The 20,641-nt window shown below is 44.7% G+C and overlaps 1 pseudogene; it reads right to left on the bottom strand.

Annotated features, from left to right (window-relative positions):
- Positions 1 to 15,909: 15,909 nt before the first annotated feature.
- On the bottom strand, positions 15,910 to 16,029 carry LOC141130852 (5S ribosomal RNA; annotated as a pseudogene).
- Between the last annotated feature and the right edge of the window lie 4,612 nt (positions 16,030 to 20,641).

Below are 20,641 nucleotides of genomic sequence, written 5' to 3'. Positions count from 1 at the left end.
TGTGGGGCCGAAAGGAGAGTTCCGAATCCAGGATAACACCTAGTACCCTGACATGTGGGGACGGGTGGATGGTTTTGCCATTGCTCTTGACAGAGAAGTCAGGGGAAGAGGCATGTGGGGGAGGAAATATTATAAGCTTGGTTTTGGACAAGTTAAGTTTGAGGAAGTGGTGCGACATCCATACAGATACGTCGGTTAGTAAGTTAGTGATGTGTGAGGAGACTGATGGAGTGAGTTGAGGGGTGGAGAGATAGATTTGTGTGTTGTCAGCATAGAAATGATATTGAAAGCCATGAGAGGCTATCAGCTGACCCAGGGAAGACGTGTAGATTGAAAATAAAAGAGGTCCAAGAACAGAACCTTGGGGGACCCCGACAGAGAAGGGAAGAGGAGTGGAGGAAGTAGAATTGTAAGTGACACTGAATGTGCCTTGGGATAGGTAGGATGAGAGCCAATGAAGAGCACAGTCATGGAGACCGAGGGAGTAAAGTTTTTTGAGGAGGAGGGGGTTTTCAGCCGTGTCAAAGGCAGCTGAAAGATCCAGAAGTAGGAGTACGGATGGTGATGGTGCCTTTAGTATGTAACAAGCTATGTAACATTGCTGCAGATTTTATCAGCCTGTGACACATATGGAAGTGTAAGGTGCACCCTTACTGCTGCCAGGTTGGGAGCCTCTGACACTTTTGATAAAAAATAAATAAAAATCCAGTGTGTATTCTTAACTTATTGCCTGTTTTGTGATCTGACTTCCTGTCAGAGGCTGGCTATGTGTGTTCTCCATGCTCCCACTGTATATAGGAACGTAGCCACCCTCTCTAGTTTATTCCCAAGATGGACTATGGGATTTATTGTGTGCATAAAGCGTAGCTCATGCCTGTAATTAACGTGCACTGCTCAATCCAAACAAATGGAAGTGATGAGGGGAAAAGAGAGAGGCTTGGGAGTTCACGGAGGATGTTGCACAAAGCAAAAAATACACAGTGAGGCAATTTCATGAAAAATATATTTTTACAGGAATATTAAGTAGTGGAGGTGTATAAATTATATTTTGAGAAAAGAGATATCGTTTAGTGTCACTTTAAGGCCACTTCTGAGAAAACTGCACCACTGTAACATAGTTGATGATCATGACAATATGTCATTAAAATAATAATAATATTTGTCGCTAACACAAAAACAAGGTGACAGGATTCCATTACTCAGGCACAAATGCAGGCATTCAGAGTGCTTTTAGCTTAACTAGATAATTAGTATGCACATCCACTGGAATGAGAACTGTGGGTGGAAATAATACCTGCAAACACATTCATGAAACAGGAATTGCTGGTTCAACTCTTTTATCCAGCAAAAAAACTCCCCTGTAACTGCACATTTCAGCAGCTTCAAAACAAAATAAATACCTGAAATTATGTTTTTTTTGAAAAATACTTTGTTTCTTTTTACTTTTGAAAGAAAATGGGGGCATTTACTGGGCACAGAATTTTCTCATAAAGCACATGCTTTATTCTACAGAGATTCTGTATGACAAACTTACATGAAGTAGCCATGACAATTTGGTTTCAGTAATTTTTCTTAAAACGGTAGTAAACTCAGACCCTCCCCACCTAAATTTGAAAGAAAGAAGTGTATTATTTCATTTTAAACCATCGTGCCAAAGATTGAAACCATATTGCTTTTATTTTCCTTCTTTAGTCCTAAGCTCCTTTCCAGGTGCAGCCGCCACCATACTGACTGTTGTCTTTCGCGTCCGATGCGATCATAACTTCCGCCCGTTCTCCCTCTCCCTGTTCGTAATCTCGCGCATGCGCAGTACTTAGTGATCAAAACGTCGTTTTCTTTGCAGGGTTACTATGACAACCAAGTCCCAGGAATAGGAGCTGACCTGCTTTTTTATTACTCCATATTCGGGGGAATTTATGTATGGGAACAGAGTCTTGCGGGATCTCAAAGCTGCCGCTGAACAAGGGAAATGATGTAGCCCCAGCATGTAAACACAGGACTTATGGCATGAAGAGCCTGCCGGAAAAATCTAAGTGCACATGCGCCGATGACGTCATTGCAAAGAAAAGGACAGATTACACAGAAACAAACAAGGTAGGAAGCATCCTACACAGAGCAACAAGTTCAGAACTTTAGAATGCTTGATATGGCGGAAGTAGGACAGGATAGGTTTACTACCACTTTAAACATTACATTTTTAGTGCTTTTTGTTATCAGGCAAATAACTGGTTGCTAATCAATTAGTAAATAACCTCCTGAGGCAGAGCAGAAACACGTCACACAGCCGGTGTGCATTGTTATGAAATAAGAGATGCTAAAAATTCCCCTTTCTCAGCCCCTTAATATCTAGTGATTTCCAACTTAATAACAAAGCAAACAAGGTAAAATGCGAAGAATTGTATTTCCAATAGGGTCAAGAACGGGAAAAAGTTTTGAGCACCATCGTGGTAATAGGAATAACAGTAAGGATAATCTATGATTTTCTGTACCAACTTAAGAACTTTTTTCTCAAATACTAGCTGAAGAGGGCAGAAGAGATGAACCCTTATTACTATAACCATCTTGAGGACACGAGAATTCAATTGTATCAAGCCTAGTGTGGGTTTCCCTTTAAACTCTGAGCATGCTTTCCCTTTCAGGGCAATTTTGTCAACTTTTATCTGCTTTTCATCTGTCCTACATTTGTGGTCACTTAGGGCCTGTTCCCTCTGTTGTTCTGCATTAGAGCATGTGTGTTGTGTTAAGGCAGTCCAATTATTTGAATGGGCTAACACCAAAAATCATGAACCTACGATTTTTTTGTAATGTAGCACACTGCAATGTGCAGTAGTATGTTACAGTGAGCTCCAAAACACACCCGATAACAAGGTGCCATCCAGGATGGATAAATTCCAAGGCAATGCACCAATGCACACCTTACCAGCCAGGGCTGGTACATTCTTCTAAGGATCCCCTACACTAGCCATCTTTTTGCCTTCCTGTATTGGGATTAGGACCTTCTGTCTTGTATATTCTGATCTGACCTGTACTATCTTTGCTTCCGAGAACCATTTACCATTAGCTGGCAATGTGGCATTCTGATGCTGTACCCAGCTGTCCCGTGTAACTGCACTGTACTAACTTCCTGCAATGTCACAGATTCTACCTCATCAAGTTCCTTTCAGAAGTTACCAAAACCCCTAGATAAGGCAAGCTGTCAACTGCTACTCATCATAAATGCTATAGCTTGTAGCTAGTACATGGTTCAAGAACCAGCAGATTGGGAACACCATGTCAAGTGCTTTTAACAGGCAAGTGAGTTTGGTTTTCTTTAAATGTATCCTCTTTTACATCCCAGCCTTGTAACCAAAGTGCCCAACACAATAGAACAGACAATTTGCCCATCCTTAGATGCTTCTAAAAGGCCATAATAGCTGTAGCATAGGACTCCAGACATTTGTTTAAATTAAAATCTTCAAATCTACTGTCTCACAGTGAAATCCCTAAAGGTCGAAGCTGCTCTGGATAGTAGCTGCATAGAGTAATAGATATCTATAGAGATTCTAGAAAAGAATAAAAATAAAACTGTAAACAAGAATAAAAATATAGTCAGAACTTTTTATAATATAGCTGAGAGAATGGCATCCAACCTTCTAGTGTTGTGCAAGTCCAGAATAGTGAACCTTATATGCTGTCTGCATTAAAGGCAAGGGTATAAAGATGAGAAGGGCCAAGTCTACAGACTTGCCTAGTATTAATGTGCGCACCTTACAAGGGATGGGCTTCAATGCCTGATGGCTCCAAAGTTGCCGCCATCAGACACACAGGTGCAGATGGCAGCTGACCAGCTAAAGGCCAGAACTCAGTACAGAATCGATGGACAATAGGGACAGAACAGAAGTCAGGGCAGGCACTGAACAAGAGTGGTCAGATAGAAGGCCCAGGTTGATAACTGGAGAAAGGATATGGAACAGAGGAATATGGGAAGACACAGTAAATACTGGAGTCACTAAGTGCCATGGGAGTCGCTGTGACACAGGGTACACTGGAGACACAGGGGTATTTGGAGGCAAAGTAGTATAGAGGCCACTGTAGGCACAGGAGATCAGGGGTCACAGTCCCTGGCGTAACAGAATTGCATGGGGATGCTGGAGGCACAGGAAGTCTAGAACTGTAGCTAGGACTTGGAAACAGGGTTTCTGAACCAGAGTTCCATGGAACCCTAGGGTTTCTCCAGAGGTTGCTAGAGGCTCCTTGAGCAATGGCCGTTTCTGCCTTTCAGATAAGTTCCCACTGATATAAATGATCTTTTTAGCTATCTGTAAAGAGGTACAGTGCTACCGGAAAGTATTCACAGCACTTCACTTTTTCCACATTTTGTTATTGTACAGCCATATTCCAAAATGGATTAAATGCATTATTTTCCTCAAATCTCTACAAACAATACCCCATGACAATGTGAAAGAGATTTGTTTGAAATCTTTGCAAAAATAAAAAAACGAAAAAAATCACATGTACGTAAGTATTCACAGCCTTTGCCATGACACTCAAAAATGAGCTCAGGTGCATTCTGTTTCCACTGATCATCCTTGAATTGTTTCCACATGATTGATGTCCACCTGTGGTAAATTCAGTTGATTGGACATGATTTGGAAAGGCACACACCTGTCTATATAAGGCCCCACAGTTAACAGTGCATGTCAGAGTACAAACCAAGCCATGAAGTCCAAGGAATTGTCTGTAGACCTCAGACATGATTGTATCAAGGCACAAATCTGGGGAAGGGTACAGAAAAATTTCTGCAGCATTGAAGGTCCCAATGAGCACAGTGGCCTCCATCATCCGTAAATGGAAGAAGTTTGGAACCACCAGGACTTTTCCTAGAGCGGGCCGCTCAGCCAAACAGCGATCAGGGGAGAAGGGCCTTAGTTAGAAAGGTGTCCATGAACCCGATGGTCACTCTGACAGAGCATCAGCATTTTTCTGTGGAGAAAGGAGAACCTTCCAGAAGAACAACCATTTCTGCAGCACTCCCCAGTAAAGCACTTTTCAGTAAAAGGCCTGGAGTTTGCCAAAAGGCACCTGAAGGACTCTGACCATGAGACCATGGAAGCGCATGCCTGGGGGTCAGCAATCTGGGCTTGCTGACCCACCATTCCAGAGCATCAAAGTGCATCACGCCAGCGTCGGTAGTGGAGTAAGCAGATGGCTACAGAGAGAGCAGGAGCTACATAAGCCAATGCTTCCTCTGTAGAGCCTGCTCCTGTCCCAAGCAGAGTGATACCAACTGCACTTCGTCTGGGACCTTTTTAGCAGCCCGGAGAACGATGCCAGCAAAAGCTGGAAGAGGGAAAAAAAGGTCAGTGTATTAAACAACACATACAGTACACTGCACTTTTGCAATGGGCATAGTAGCACCTATAAAGGGGCTAACAACTATTTCACAATGATTATTAATATCACTCATTCCCCAAAAGGTGTGTGGAGATGTCCTTCACCCAGGGCCGGATTAAGAACATCATGGGCCTAGTGCTGAAGATTTTGGTAGGGCTTTTTCTTTTTGCTTCGCTCATATATATAATTTTTAAGAATAATACTCTAGATCTATAGGAGTTATGTACACCAGGTAATATATAGAGGAATTGTCCACTAATAGAAAAAAATTTTTTCTAACCCCCACAAGGGCAGCACCATAACTACTCCTGCTTTTTACCAAATTCTAATACACTCCACTTAGGTGGTACTGTATCTGTAGAGGCAGCAGCCCCATATCCTAACTACACTCAACCACTGCGTGGATTTACCCCATATATCTATCTTTTTATAAAATAAATAAATAAAAATTATTAAATTAAAAAGAGAGCAGGAAGATGAGAGAGAGCGAGAGAGCGAGAGAGAGAGAGAGAGAGAGAGAGAGAGAGAGAGAGAGAGAGAGGACGAGAGAGGGGTAAGGGAGGGAAGATGAGAGAGAGGGGGGATGAGAGAGAATGCACATGAGCATGCGTGGGAGTGACATCTACGCAGCCCGACTAAGGCAAGTGACCAAAGGCACAGAACCCGGAAGGAAGACCGTGTGAAGATGGAAGCACCCCAGGACACGTCGGACTGATCACAGGGCAGCGCTGGAGGGCTCAGTCTGACAGGCAAATGTACCCTAATGTGCTAATATGCTGTGCATACTTGTACATTATGGCATAACCTACCTCAGGGCTTCTAAAAATAGTATTTTTTCGTCATACTTACCTGTAAAATACTTTTCTTTGAGTACATCATGGGACACAGAGTCAGGCTAATATTCATTACCTACTGGGTTATACTCTATCTCCAGGTGAATGGACACTGGACAGGAAGTGATCCCCTATATAAGCCCTCCCACACAGGAATCACTTCAGTTTTGTAGCAAGCACTGAATCCTCAAAAAAGGGGAGGGATCTCTGTGTCCCATGATGTACTCAAAGAAAAGGATTTTACAGGTAAGTATGACGAAAAAAATCCTATTTTCTTTTTCATACATCATGGGACACAGAGTCAGGCTAATATTCATTACCTACTGGGACATCCCAGAGCAATAGCCTTGAGGGGAGGGAGACACCCTGCCAAACAATAGACATCAGAACTTATATGGCAGCCTGCAGTACACTGCGACCAAAAGCCAAATCCTCGGCTGCTCGAACATCCACCTGATAAAATTTTGTAAACGTATGCTCTGAAGACCAGGTAGCAGCCTTACAAATCTGAGCCACAGATACCCGATGGCAAAAAGCCCAGGAGGTTCCTACATCACTGGTAGAATGAGATCTCACCCTAAAGGGAGGAGCTTTACGTTTCAGACCGTAGGCCTGAATGACCAATTGGCAGACACAATTGGCAATGGAAGCTGTCTGCCCTTTCTTGGGTCCTTTTGGTAAAACAAAAAAGGAGTCCGATCCTCGGATCTCCGCAGAGCTAGACAAATAAACCTTGACTGCCTGGACAATGTCCAAAGAATGCAGTCATCTCTCTTCCGCCGAATGAGGCTGAGAGAAAAAAGAAGGCAAAATAATGTACTGATTTAAATGAAAGACCGACACCACTTTGGGCAAAAAGGATGGAACAGGTCATAACACGGCCCTGTCGTTGCGAAGGAACAAGTATGGTTTCCTGCATAAAAGGGCCACCAACTCAACACCCCTCTAGCTGAGGTGATAGCCATCAGGAAAGCTAGCTTGCGTGACAGCAAGTCTAATGGAATTTCCTTGATCAGTTCAAATGGTTGTTTCTGTAACACAGACAGCACCAAGTTCAAGTCCCAAGGACACATAGGTGACCTAATTGGGGGAAGCAAACGAGTTGCCCCCTGCATAAAGGTTCGGATCAGTGAATGGGAGGCTAAAAGCCTTTGGAAGAATACTGATGGGGCCGAAACTTGACCTCTGATTGTACTCAAAGCCAATTTGATTTCCACAGCTGACTGTAGAAAAGAGAGAATTTTTCCAATCGCGTATTTCCAAAGGACGCCATTTTCTGGCTTCACACCAAGCAATATAAGTCTTCCAGGCCTTATGATAAATTTTCCTAGTGACAGATGCCACGGTCCTTTAAATTTGACAGCATGGCTATTGAAGCCAGGGTGTTGGAGACTGTAAATTGGGGTGGAATATAGGACCTTGAGACAGTAGATCAGAGCGAAGTGGAAGCGTCCAAGGCCCGTCTATTGTCAGTCTCACAATCTGAACCAGGGCCTTCTGGGCCAGGCTGGTGCCACCAGAATGACTGGAACCCCCTCTTTCCGAATTCTGCGCAACAAAATGTGGAAGGAGAGGGATTTGAGGGAAAGCATAAACCAGGGAGTACTGTCTCCATGGAACTATCAGAGCATCTGCTCCGGTTGCCAGAGGATCCCTTGTTTGGGACACAAGTTGCTGTAGCTTGTTGTTGAACCTGGATGCCAATAGGTCGACCTCTGGCCACCCCCAACGCTGGCAAATTTCCTGGAATACCGCCGGGTGTAGAGACCATTCCCCCCGGTGGATCTGCTGTTGGCCGAGATCATCTGCCTTCCAGTTCTCTACTCCAGGTATATGGACTGCCGATAGAATTGGTACATGTCCCTCTGCCCAGGCTAGTATGTGGTTCACCTCCTTCAGAGCTGAACGACTCCTGGTACCGCCTTGGTGGTTTATATAGGCCACTGCAGTGGCATTGTTGGACTGAACCCCGATAGGGCAGTCCTGAAACTCCGCTGTCCAGGACAGTAGGGTCAGACGTACTGCCTGTAATTCCAGGACGTTGATGGGCAGGATCTGTTCTGTCCCTGATCATTTCCCCTGAGCTGTGAGCCCTTCCAGGGTCGCTCCCCAGCCTGAGAGACTGGCATCTGTAGTCAGTACACTCCAAGTTACCGGGAGAAAGGATTTTCCCTTTCGCAGGTTCTGATCCTGCAAAAAACAGTTTAGGCTTAAGCGTGCCCAAGGAGATAAGCACATTGGATAATCCAAGGCTTTTCCTCTTCTGATCCAGGCCAACAAGATGTCTTGTTGTAAAGGCCTGGAATGGAACTGGGCATAGGGCACTGCCTCGAAGGAGTATACCATCCTCCCTAGAAGACTCATACAGAGCCAAATGGAGGGTTGTCTGGTGCCCCTTATCTGACGCACCTGAACCTCCAGGGCATAGATCCTTACAGGTGGCAAGAACACTCTTGCTTGAACCGTATCTAGGATCAGACCTAAATACTTTGGACTTTGAGCTGGTTTCAAGGCTGACTTTTTGGTATTTATGATCCAGCCTAAGCTTTTCAAATACCGCATTGTGCATATTATGCTCTGTTCTAGAGCCTGTATTAAGTGATCTCTGAGTAGGAGGTCGTCCAGATACCCAAGCAAAAGGATCCCTTTGGCGCCTATAAAGACCCATGAATGGTGCTAGGACCTTTATAAACACCTGGGGAGCTGAAGCCAGCCTGAAGGGTAAAGCCACAAGCTGAAAATGACGTTCCTCTACTGTCTGATGAGGCTGAAAGATAAGTATGTGTAAATACGCGTCTTTTATATCAATGGAGGCTAGAAAGTTCCCCCTCTGGATTGAGGCTACTACTGAGCGGACAGACTCCACCCGAAAGGACTGTATCAGTAGATACTTGTTCAGGGATCTTAGGTCAAAAATGGGCCTTGTGTCCCCGTTTGGTTTCTGAACCGTAAAAAGGTTTGAGGAAACCCTGTGCCCCTTTTGGATACCGGAACCTCTACAAATCACTCCTTGATGCACTGGATGATGTAGTGCCTGAAGCAATAAGTTTCTTTTTGGAGGATCCTAGGGAACGCTGGATCTTAAAAACCTTTGAGGGGGAACCCCCCCGCAACTCCAGCTTGTAACCGCGAGACATCCTGAATTATTTTTCTCTAAATGTCCGCAAAGTGCAGCAGCCTCCAACTCGATGGAGTGTGGGGGTGTCCCCTCAAAAGGAGGGCTTGGTGCTGGGTTTAGAAGAATCTTGGACCCAGGGCTTCTTCTGGCCTTGTGGCTTGCCCCTGGCGCTAGTACCCTGTTGGCGGCGGAACTGCCCTGATGCTGAGACATTGAAAGAAGCAGTCCCTGAGATTTTAAAACGAGAAACGTCTGGTGCTTTTCTTCACAGGAAGTAGAGAACTCTTCCCTCCGGAAATCCTTTAGATATATTTGTCCAAATGATCACCAAATAAACATTCCCCATGAAAAGGGAAACCTGTCAATAACTTTTTACAAGGAAGCTCGGTTGACCAGTTCTTAAGCCAGACGAGATGTACAGACGAGAGAGCCAAACGAGAAACCTGCTGTATTGAATCCTTTAAGGCGGCAATAGCAAGATACAGCGTTCGAGAAATATGTCTTACTTTCAGGCAGATCATCCTCCTGGTTAGGCCTATCATGCCATTTGATCTGATTCTTTACGGACTGGCAGATACCAACTGCAACAGCTGGCTGAATAGCTGAACTTGCTAAGAAAAGGAAGCCTTTAATAATGACTCCAATTTCTTGTCAACAGGGTCTTTCAAACCCTGTGCGTTATCTACCAGACAAGTTAAGTTCTTGTTTAAGGAAGAGACTGCTGCATCTACTGCTGGCATGCTCCATTTTTTAACAAACTTTTCATCCATTGGATATAAAAGGGAAAACCTCTTAGGAGGAACAAAAATCCTGTAAGGATGTTCTCAATCAGCATACACCGCATGTTCCAACAGGGGGTGTAGAGGGAGCGCCTGTGCGGCCTGAAGAGGCCCCAGGGATCCCAAAGAGGACCGGGGGGCTCAGTCACCTCTGCAAGAGGCAACTTAAAGACAGAAAGAACCATTTCGCTCAGAGTCAGGATCAAAAACCTCTGGGACAGAGGCAGACATCAACTGGATATCTTCTTGTCCAGATTGCTCGGAAGCAGACTCATCTGCCAGGCCCTCCACAGAGTCCTGAGCTTTAAGCTCTTCCCCATCCTCAACCCATTCCTGCTCCAGACTAGGAGGCTCCGGGGAAGGGGATCTGTCACGCTTCCTGCTACTCTACTGCTGCAATGCTCTATTTTTTAATGAACTTTTCATCCATGGGATATAAAAGGGAAAACCTCTTAGGAAGAACAAAAATTCTGTCAGGATGTCCCCAATCAGCATACACCGCCTATTCCAACAGTGGGTGTAGAGGAAAAGCCTGTGCGGCCTGAAGAGGCTTCAGGTATCCCAAAGAGGACCTCAGTCACCTCTGCAAGAGGCAACTTAAAAGGTAGAACGAACCATTTCGGTCAAAGTCAGGATCAAAAGCCTATGCGACTGAGAGGCAGAAATCAACAGGATATCTTCTTGTCCAGATTTCTCAGGAGACTCATCTGCCAGGCCCTCCACAGAGTCCTGAGCTTTAAGCTCTTCCCAATCCTCAACCAATTCTTGCTCCAGACTAGGAGGCTCCGGGGAGGGAGATCTGTGACGCTTACTGCTACCCTGCGGGATGGAAGCAATCATGCCAGCAATCCTGTGCTCTAACCCGGCTAGGGCGGAGGGCAGTTCATCCTTAGTGATAAAGGGTGAAGGAGTAGCGTTGATACTGATGACCGGTGTGCCCTTCTCTGTAGTGTTAGTCCTGCTCCTCTTTTTTGAAGACATTTACTAGCCACAAAAAGAATACTTGGGTGTAGTATTAAAACATAAAAGAATTAAAAGAAAGAAAGTCTTGCGCTAGGTGCTAATTTAGAAAATAACATTACAAAATGAGTGAAAAAAATGAGTGAAAAAAACAGGGATCCCAAGGGAACTGTTTTTATTGGCATTGAGAAATATGTTCCACATTGGCATGGCAGCAATGGCAAGAGGACTATCTCCAGATCCGAAACAAACTGGATCTATAGACTTGGTTGCCATGCCCCCAATGCGTTGAATATAGAGTGGGACATCAACTGTTTTATTAATAACAGTTGATGTCCCCTCTGGGAATAGGTTTTGTTTCATTTCACCTTATATTATTTTTGGTGTTCACTTTTTCCTTATTTTTTATTTAACATATTTCTTGATTGTGATGCATCACGGAGACCGGGGTAACCTAGTAGTATTCGTGATATATTTGCCTTACATTAATTCTTCATGCACTATATTGTATGGGGGATATTTAGTATAATCACCTCTTATAAATATACTTGATATGTTTTTTATGAAGGTATTGCATTGTAACTGTTATGTTTTTTTTCTGCATTATTTTGAATCGTTTTCGGGGTATTTCTCATTTTTGACCACTAGATGGCATTGTTTGCAATGTGGATTATTCCCTTGTAAAATACCTGGATTATCCCCTTACATTTGGATGAGTATTTAGCATACTTAACTATGGGCGTCTCATTCCTGTTTTAGGTGGGCTGGGTGTGATAATTCTCTGCATCCAATAAGCACCAGCTCTGGTTTTAGACTAACCAATGATCGCGCTGTATGGCGCATCGCTCAGGTTCTTAAGGCGCATGAGCGTGCGTGATTGCGTACCCCTGATGACGTCAGTTGTGACGAAACGGCCGTGGGGTCACAACACAAGCACGTACCGCGCATGCGCGATCTTATTTTAAACGGCAAAGGAGTTTTATTCTTGTTACCTTGCTGGAATAGTTTTATAATCAATTTTTTATTCAATAAATCAAATGGTCCAAGTTTGTCTACACTACTTGAGTCCCCTTTTTTTCTCTCTTTTTGGGGTCTGTGGTTCATATCACTTGATCTTGCTGGGAGGAAGGATTGGAAGCGTTCCTGGGAGCATTTCCTCTGTATTGGTGCCCTGGCCATTGCTAACTAGCTGCCTGAGAAGGAGATCGGAAGGTCAGTCCATGGAATCCATTGTGGGACACCCCCAGGAGTCTCTCCTCTACTACTAAGCCTGTTCTGACCCCCCTGAGTAAGGGCGGTCAGAGGCTTTCTGGTAAGCCTCCAATTTTTATCATCTGGTGACGGGCTATATAAGTGGTGGATCATACAACTTCACAACTCTGCAGGACTTTATCTGTGGATCTGCTCCTTCAAATTCATCGCATTTATGAACTTTAATTTAATTTTATTTGTATCTGTGTTTTTATCACTTACACGCTTTGTATGGTGTAGCCTTCATTAGCCATCATCACTGGTTGGTTCCTTTATTATTATAAGTTAATGTAATGGTTTAAATACTATTTTTTGGTTTAATCAATTTATATGTGCTTAATCTCACATTTATTCACTTGGTTACTAATCCAGCGCTGCACTACCTTTTTTTGATATATTGTAGTATTAAAACACCTCAGAAGGGAGACCCTTTAATCCGGCTCACCAAGCCCCTATGTAACAATCCTGCTAAGCACCTTTAGCCTGCCAAGCAACACTTGGTGATTCACGTGACCCAAGAAAAAAAAAACTGAACTGCTGCAAGTGTCTGTTCAGAGCCTTCTCTGTGTCCCACAGCTGTCTTCTGGAAGCACCGCATGCTTGGCCTACACAGCATAAATAAGCTGGGTGTGTGCCAGAACGTTCTGTGTGTGCGCACGTGTGTGGTCCCAGTGAATGAGCGTGGCTATATTAGCGTATGACGCAAATCCTTGTGCGCCCAGATAAAAGGCTACTGCGCATGTGCGGCGAAGCCGCGTGCGTCATGGCTGCCAAAAAAACTAAGCATAGCAGCACTCTTGCGAACACATGCGCCCCGGTAAACCAAGGTGAAATGGCGCACCGAGTACACTTTGCAAACACCCACAGATAGCCCAAACCCCCCCCCCGTATGGTCACCGCACACAGATGTCCAGCCTCTAGCTAGCTTGACTAATTGTTACAATCACTAGGACACCCCACAATAAGTAAAGGGGTTTCACTTACCCATCCAGGCGCAGGGCAGCTTAGAAACCAAGAGCCCAATCTTCACCCTTCATGGCGGGTTCCTGTCACTTGAGGATCTTCAAGGACTGGGTACCCTATTTATGTTTAGGATCCACTCCCTTGGACCTGTACAGCACCCCGCAGGAATGCCTTAGCGCTGGTGTCCACGATTCCACTTTGCAGGGTCCAGCGCCCAGAGGTCGCATTACAGGCAAAACCTCGCAGGATCTTGAGTTTTCTTTGCGAGGCTCGGGTACGATTTATCTAAGCATATAAAGCCTGTGTCAAATGGATTCGATCAGTCAATCCCTTGATTCATTTAAGAACCGTTTGTGGGACTAGAGACCTGGAGCTCAGAGAGCTCAAACAAACCGTTCCATCCACCTTGCAAACACTGGTAAAAAACTGAAGTGCTTCCTGTGTGGGAGGAAGTAGTGTATTTAGGTTTTGTGCTGCCCTAGGCCTCACTAAACTCGTGCACCCCCTAATTTAAATATGACCCACCCCTTCATGTCAAGGCCACACCCCTTGCTGTTTAAGACCCGCCCTGAAATTTTGGTTATGGGGCAGGAAGTGAAGGGAAATCTCTGCAATGGGACAGGGATGGTAACAAATAAACTGACGGTGTTATAACCCTCCCTTACTCTATCCAAAATGAAAAAAAAAGTGTTGCCTATAGTTCTACTTTAAGCACAAATTTCTGATAATTTTATGGAGAGGACTAAGAAGATATAACCATGCCAATGGTGCAGCAGAAAACAGATAGCACAGTGAGGAAGGTTTGTGGTCCAGGACAATAGGACAGTCAAAATTAGAAGCGGCGCCCCCCACCCCCCCCCCCCCCCCAGTTGCGGAATGCCAGCCGCCCGCATACCGGAAGTAGTAAGGCCGCTTTATGGGGGCGCTAGACTAATTTGCCTCTCAACCCAGTCCGCCCCACAAGACTGGTGCTACACTAACAGTGTATTGCAAGTCGGCGGGGACTCTTTCCGTGCTGCCCCCCTGCAAAGTGCTGCCCTAGGCCTGGGCCTTGTTGGCCTAGGCCAGGATACAGCATTGGTGGGAGGGGTTATATAGCGGATCAGTTCCTGTCTGAAGACCTTTGTTCTACCAGTGTCCATTCACCTGGAGACAGAATATAACCCAGTAGGTAATGAAAATTAGCCTGACTCTGTGTCCCATGATGTATGAAAAAGAAAAGTAATAATGTTAGCGAAGTTTACTACCGCTTTATCACAGGATCCCAGGAACCTCTCATGGGGCCCCCTACTGATCCGGTGGCCCTTGGGCAGTGCCCAAGTGCATAGTTGCCAACATTTCAAAAATATTTTGAGAGACACTTTTTTTTTTACCAGTGGTATATTTAGAGTAGCTGACAACCCTTATGTTCCTCTATACACCACAATAGTAATCACAAAATTAAATGAGTACTAATAATGGGCAGTACAAATAAGAGGACTGAGAAGATTTCCTTTAGTTGAACAAAAGTGTGCCCATTCTAGAGTAACATTGAGGATATTCAATATCATTTTAAATAACGGTTTTTGTGGGTAAGAGGCCTAGTGGAGGAGTATGGATGGTATAACAGTGGGACGTATGTGCAGGTGAGGGAGAGGAATGTGGAGGGTAGAACAGTGGGCCCTATGTACAGGAGAGGAGTGTGGAGGATATGGCAGTGGGCACTATATACAGGAGATAAGTGTTCAGGGTACGACAGTGGGCAGTATGCACAGCAGAGAAGTATGGAGGGTTGACAGTGGGCACTGTGTACAGGAGAGGAGCGTGGAGGGTATGCCAGTGGGCAGCATGTACAAAAGAGGAGTGTGGAGGAGATGACAGTGGGCAGTATCTACAGGAGAGGAGTGTGGAGGGGATGATGGGGGCAGTATGTACAGGAGAGGAATGTGGAGGGTATTATGGGGGCAGTATGGACAGGAGAGGAGTGCGGAGAAAAAGAACGTTGGCAGTATGTGCAGCAGAGGAGTGTGGAGGGTATGACAGTGGGTGGTATGTACAGGAGAGGAGTGTGGAGGGTATGACAGCCGCAACTATGTACAGTAGAGGAGTGTGGATGGTATGAGAGTGGGCAGTATGTACAGCAGAGCAGTGTGGAGGGAATGATACTGAGCAGTATGTACAGGAGAAGAATGTGGAGGGAATGACAGAGGGCAGTATGTACAGGAGAAGAGTGTGGAGGATAGGACAGTGGGCGTTATGGAAGGAAGATATCGGGGTGAAGGAACCATTCTCCCAGGAACAACTGCTGGCGACTCAAGTAGTCCACTGCCAAATTTCTATTCCTAGAATGAGGACTGCCGATAGGCGAAGTACATTGTTTTCTGCCCAAGATAGGATATGATTCACCTTTCTCTGGGCCGCACAACTTCTTGTGCCCCCTTGGTGATTAATATAAGCCATTGCTGTGGCATTGTCGGAATGAATCCTGGCAGGACAATACTGTAAACTGAATGTTCAGGCCCTCAGGACCAAGAGCTCTGCCTGAATTTCTAAAATGTTAATGGGCAAGGCCTTTTCCCAGGTAACTAAAGGAAGGATTTTCCCCTTAGTAGATTTTTGGATATTAACCATAAACTGAGGCTCCGGCGCACCCAGCCTACAGCACCCTGGTATTTCCAGGTGGTTTTTCATCCGGGTACTAACCAGGCCCGACCCTGCTTAGCCTCCAAGATCAGACGAGATCGGGCGCTATCAGGGTGATGTGGCTGTAGGCTTTGGAGTCAGACACATTGGGAATGTAGAGCTTGAACCCTTTGTTCCAAGCTGATAAGATACTGTTTTGCAGCAGTCTCGAATGAAGCCACCATCTTTCCCAACATCCTCATGCAAAGCTGAATAGAAGAATTCATCTTGCTTCGACCACCTAAATCAGTTCCTTTATGGTGCTGATCTTTGCCTGGGTAAGAATACCCTTTTCTGGGTGTACCTATGACCAGGCCCAAGTATTTTAGCCTTCTTCATGGTTTTAAAGAAGATTTCTCCTAGGTTGAGAATCCGACCTAGATATTCCAGGTAGTTGAATGTTTGACCATACTTTGGTCTAAGCGGGCTACCGACTGGTCTATCAAGAACAGCTCGACTAGGTAAACCATAATCGTTATACCTTGGGCCCTTAATCTTGCTATAAGAGGGGCCAGAACCTTTGTAAAACACTCAAGGTGCAGTAGCTGGACCAGAAAGCAGAGCTACACACTGAAAATGAAGATTTTACACCTTGAAAAGTAGATATTACTAGTGAGCGAGGAAATGGGCATATGGAGGTATGCATCTTTGATGTCGATTGACGCCAGAAGTTCTCCTCCTTGTAGGATGGAGATAACTGATTTGGATTGACTCCATACGAAAAAAAGAGTGGTTATATTCAGGAACTGAATTTAGATTTTTGAGATCAAGAATGTCCATTCAGATTTGGCACTGTGAAAAAAAAAAAGAGGTTTGAAGCAAACCCCAACCTCTGTTCTTACATGGGGACCCCATGATCACTTTTTTCTTTTTCTCTGGATCCTTAGAAACGTTTGATCTGAAAAAACGAGGAGACGGGAAGTCTTGGAACTCTAGTTTGTACGCTGGAGCTATTGAGGAAGTCCCCCATTCGTCTCGACACTGTATTATCCAAAACATCCCCAAATAGCTGTTTCACCGCAAAAAGGAAGACTAGCCAGGAGCTTCTTACAAGGTGCTTAGCGAAGGGCGCAAGGCCTAAAAGGATAGAATCTCTCATAGCAACTATTGGAAACATAAAGCTGCCTCCTGGGCCTGCTGAGCAGGATAACCTTGAACACCTGTTTAAACTGGTCTCTCAATGATTAAGCAATTACTGTCAGCACAGGCTGAGATACTCAACTCAAGAAAAAAAGTTTTTGTTTTTTTTTCTTTTCAATAGGAATTCCACCTTTTTATCCGTTGGATCCCTAAACATTTGAGCATTGTCTGCAGGACAAGTCAAACATATTCACAGAGGATATAACAGCGTTAATTGCTGGTATACCCTACTTAGTGAATTTCCTCCACCATAGGATAAAGTGTGAAAACTTTTTAGGTGGGAAAAAAATGCTTATCTGGGGTGATCCTCTCAGATACAAAAAAGCTTTTCCAGCAATGAATGGACAGGAAAAGGCATGCGCAGCTTGAGGAGGCTTTAATGAACCCAAACACTTAGTTAAGGGTACATAAATGTGGAGCGATCATTCAGTAAGAAATTGCACCATCAATCTTAAGATTGGATTAGATTCGTCTTCTCCTGCCCCTAGTTACTCAGTTTGAGGTTCCTGGGTAATGGAAGAGAACCTGTCGCATTTTGACCCACACTGGGATGCGATTAAAGTCATTAAACTTTTTTTTTTTTTTAAATATCATAAAATAAACAGGGGCTGCAGTGTTAAAAACAGTTGCAGATATTTCATGGCCCTGATGCTCACTCTGACCAGCCACCCCCTCTCAGGGGAGGATGCCATTTGTAGAGATGAGTAGGCTTTCCAGAGCTTGAGGGAGACCCTTTTAGCTCTTTTTTGGGGGTGTTTCAACCCCCCCCTTCTGACCTTAGCCCGATGCACAAAGCAGAGGTACTACCAGACAAAATCCCATCCACTGCTTGAGCTACTGCCGCTGCTATTAATGCTCAGCCTGATGCAAATAGTAAATGTGTCAAATAGGAAATGCCTGTATCACCAAAACCTCTTTCATGCTCTTCTTTGCTCTTATGTCTCTTCGACAATTTTCCAGCCAGTATACATGGAGTTTTTTTTTCTTAAAAAAACACTCCCACATTGGAGAACGCCAATGCCGCGTTAAGCCCTGCCCCCACTGTCGCATCGTGCCCTCCCTCCTTTCTTTTTTTTATTTAAAAAAGAAGAGATTTCCAGCGCAAGCACGGGCCTCCGATCCAACAGCATCGGCTGAGTGAGGGAGGGATGGCGTGGAGGAGACCTGGAAGCCACCGCCGTGTAGGGGCGGTGAAAGAAAATGGCATTGCCGATTGTTTTTAGTCCTCCTTTATACTCAGCCTCTTGAAGAGGGGAAGAGATCAGCTCAGGTGGGGGTGTCTGGAGGAAGCAAAACCCACCAAACTTACCGGAGGTCTGCCTGCTAGCCGAGGAAAAAAAGTCTGCTGCTTCTGTGACACAGTGTGACTCAGAGCAAAGCATGAGAAGGTACGTGCTCCATCAACATTTACTTAAAAGGAGACATTTCATAAGAATATTTAAAAATTCCATAGAAAAACTCCACTTACCTTTCCCGCCGTAGGGTTTTCTGTGGTAAAACCAGCAGGCCTATTCTTCACCCTTCACGGTGGGTTCTGTTAACAAACCTTCAGGAACTGGGGACCCTCGGGGAACCCACAATCCTGGACCTGTAAAAAGCACCCCGCCAGTAAAAGTTTATGGCCTTAATACCAAAAGTACTGGATTCCGGGGTCCAGCTCTCTAAAAAGAGAAGCGTTACAGGCAAAACCTTGTTTCTTCAGGTACGAGGCCCGGGTACCATTCAATTCGGCCTAAAAGACACTTTGAATGGATCCGGCTGCATAGCTAGCCCCAGCAAGGATTGCTCCAGTGGAGCTCAACACAGCACATCTTTACTCGTGACCAACACCTTAGACACTGGCAAAAAAACAGATACTCCCAGTAGTGGAAGGGGTTATATAGGGAGGCAACTTCCTGTTTAGGGTGTGCCAGTGTCCAGCACCTGAAGGTGGACTATAACCCACATAGTAATTACTATGGCTCTGTGTCCCGTGATGTACGATTAAAGAAATTATGATTTTTACATGTAGGAGAGAAGTGTCAGAATTGGCCTGGGTGGCAAGTCGTTAATTACCATAAGTAATATACAAATAATTATTATATATTGTGTTTAAGGTAATTTACTATATTTTCAAAAACTGTACTCAAGCAGGTTGCTTAACGGACAAATTGCTTCAGTTTGAAGTTATAACTTCCAACCAGTAATTTCACAGTAAATAGATAAATAAATTATGTTACCTGACAGGTAACAATGTCAAAGACAGGTATCAAAGACAGGTATCCGCTCCCCCCGAAGGGTGCCAAAGGTGGCACTGGAGGGGAGGGGGGAGAGAAATGAGCGGAAGTTCCACTTTTGGGTGGAACTCTGTTTTAACTGTGTGAGAAAAACATAGGATTATAGGTAAACCTTTTACCCATTATCCCATGCTTTTTCCTTCTAATTAAGAGGGCTGGAAGGGAGAATTTGTCTTTTAGACACATGCCCCCTTCTATGACACTGCAGTAAGAGGAGTGCCTCCACTGCAGCATTTTTATTGGACAGCTGGGGCCAATTGTACTTTACCATTGGTCCAATGCTCCAAGCTGTCCATTGAGATCAGTGCCTCAGACAAGAAGTGAGAGGCACTGTGAGCTTTTCCTGTCAGTCTGCGGCAAACAGAGTGTGCCAGCTTGTATTTAAACTGGTCGCGCTGTACGTAGGTTCAGACAGGCTGCACAAGGAGCCCCGTATCTCTGGAATCATAGGACCTAGGAGCCCCAAATTTTGACCAGTGGTGGGGTAGGTCTTTGGCTACCAACAAGTCTGTATGACTCTTTTTTGTTTTTGGCAAATGAGCCTATCTTAAGGTAAGGGGCCTGGAGCTGCAGCTCCAATAGCCCCTATGTTAATCCGACCCTGCTTCCACCTGTTATGAGGTCTTGGACAACATGGAAATTATTTACTCCAAGAGATATTACATTTCCCCCATCTCCAAAATCAGAAGCAGCACTGTGCCAACCATTTAAGGCACCAGCTTTCAGTATAGCATTTAGCAAGTAAAATTGTATAAATATTTCACAGATAAATATACAACTGTGTCAGTGTGCTGACTAAAATTCCAGGCATAGGGATCTTAAACACACTGAAAATGACTGTAAATCTCTTGATAAATAAGATTCAGCCAGATTTACACTATGTGCTGCTGTTGGTGCTTGCTTAACAAAATGTCCCTATGTGCAGAAAAGGACATTTGCTTTGGGGGTGGGGGGGATGGTACAGCAGCTGCCACATCTAATCCATGGGCCAGCTGTAATGCAGGGTGAAACAGCGTTGATGTCTAAACTGAACATAGCTGTCATTTTAGAGAATGCATACTAGATGCAGCATTAGGGTCTGAGATTCTTAATCTGAACACCAAAAAATAAAAGTTCCAAAGCAAGTAATAAACACACTACACAAAGATCCAGTCTATCAACACAGCCATTAACACGAAGCAGCTAGGAGGGATCAAGCTACTGTATAAGGGACTGAGTCAGCTTTACTTGTAGTTATTTCAGCATTACAGCCATTGCAATGTTCTTTTGTAATAGCTGGCACTAAGA

The sequence above is a fragment of the Aquarana catesbeiana genome, linkage group LG02 (assembly GCF_042186555.1).
Source record: "Aquarana catesbeiana isolate 2022-GZ linkage group LG02, ASM4218655v1, whole genome shotgun sequence".
Lineage (NCBI taxonomy): Eukaryota > Metazoa > Chordata > Amphibia > Anura > Ranidae > Aquarana > Aquarana catesbeiana.
This window is presented reverse-complemented; position numbering and strand designations above follow the sequence as displayed.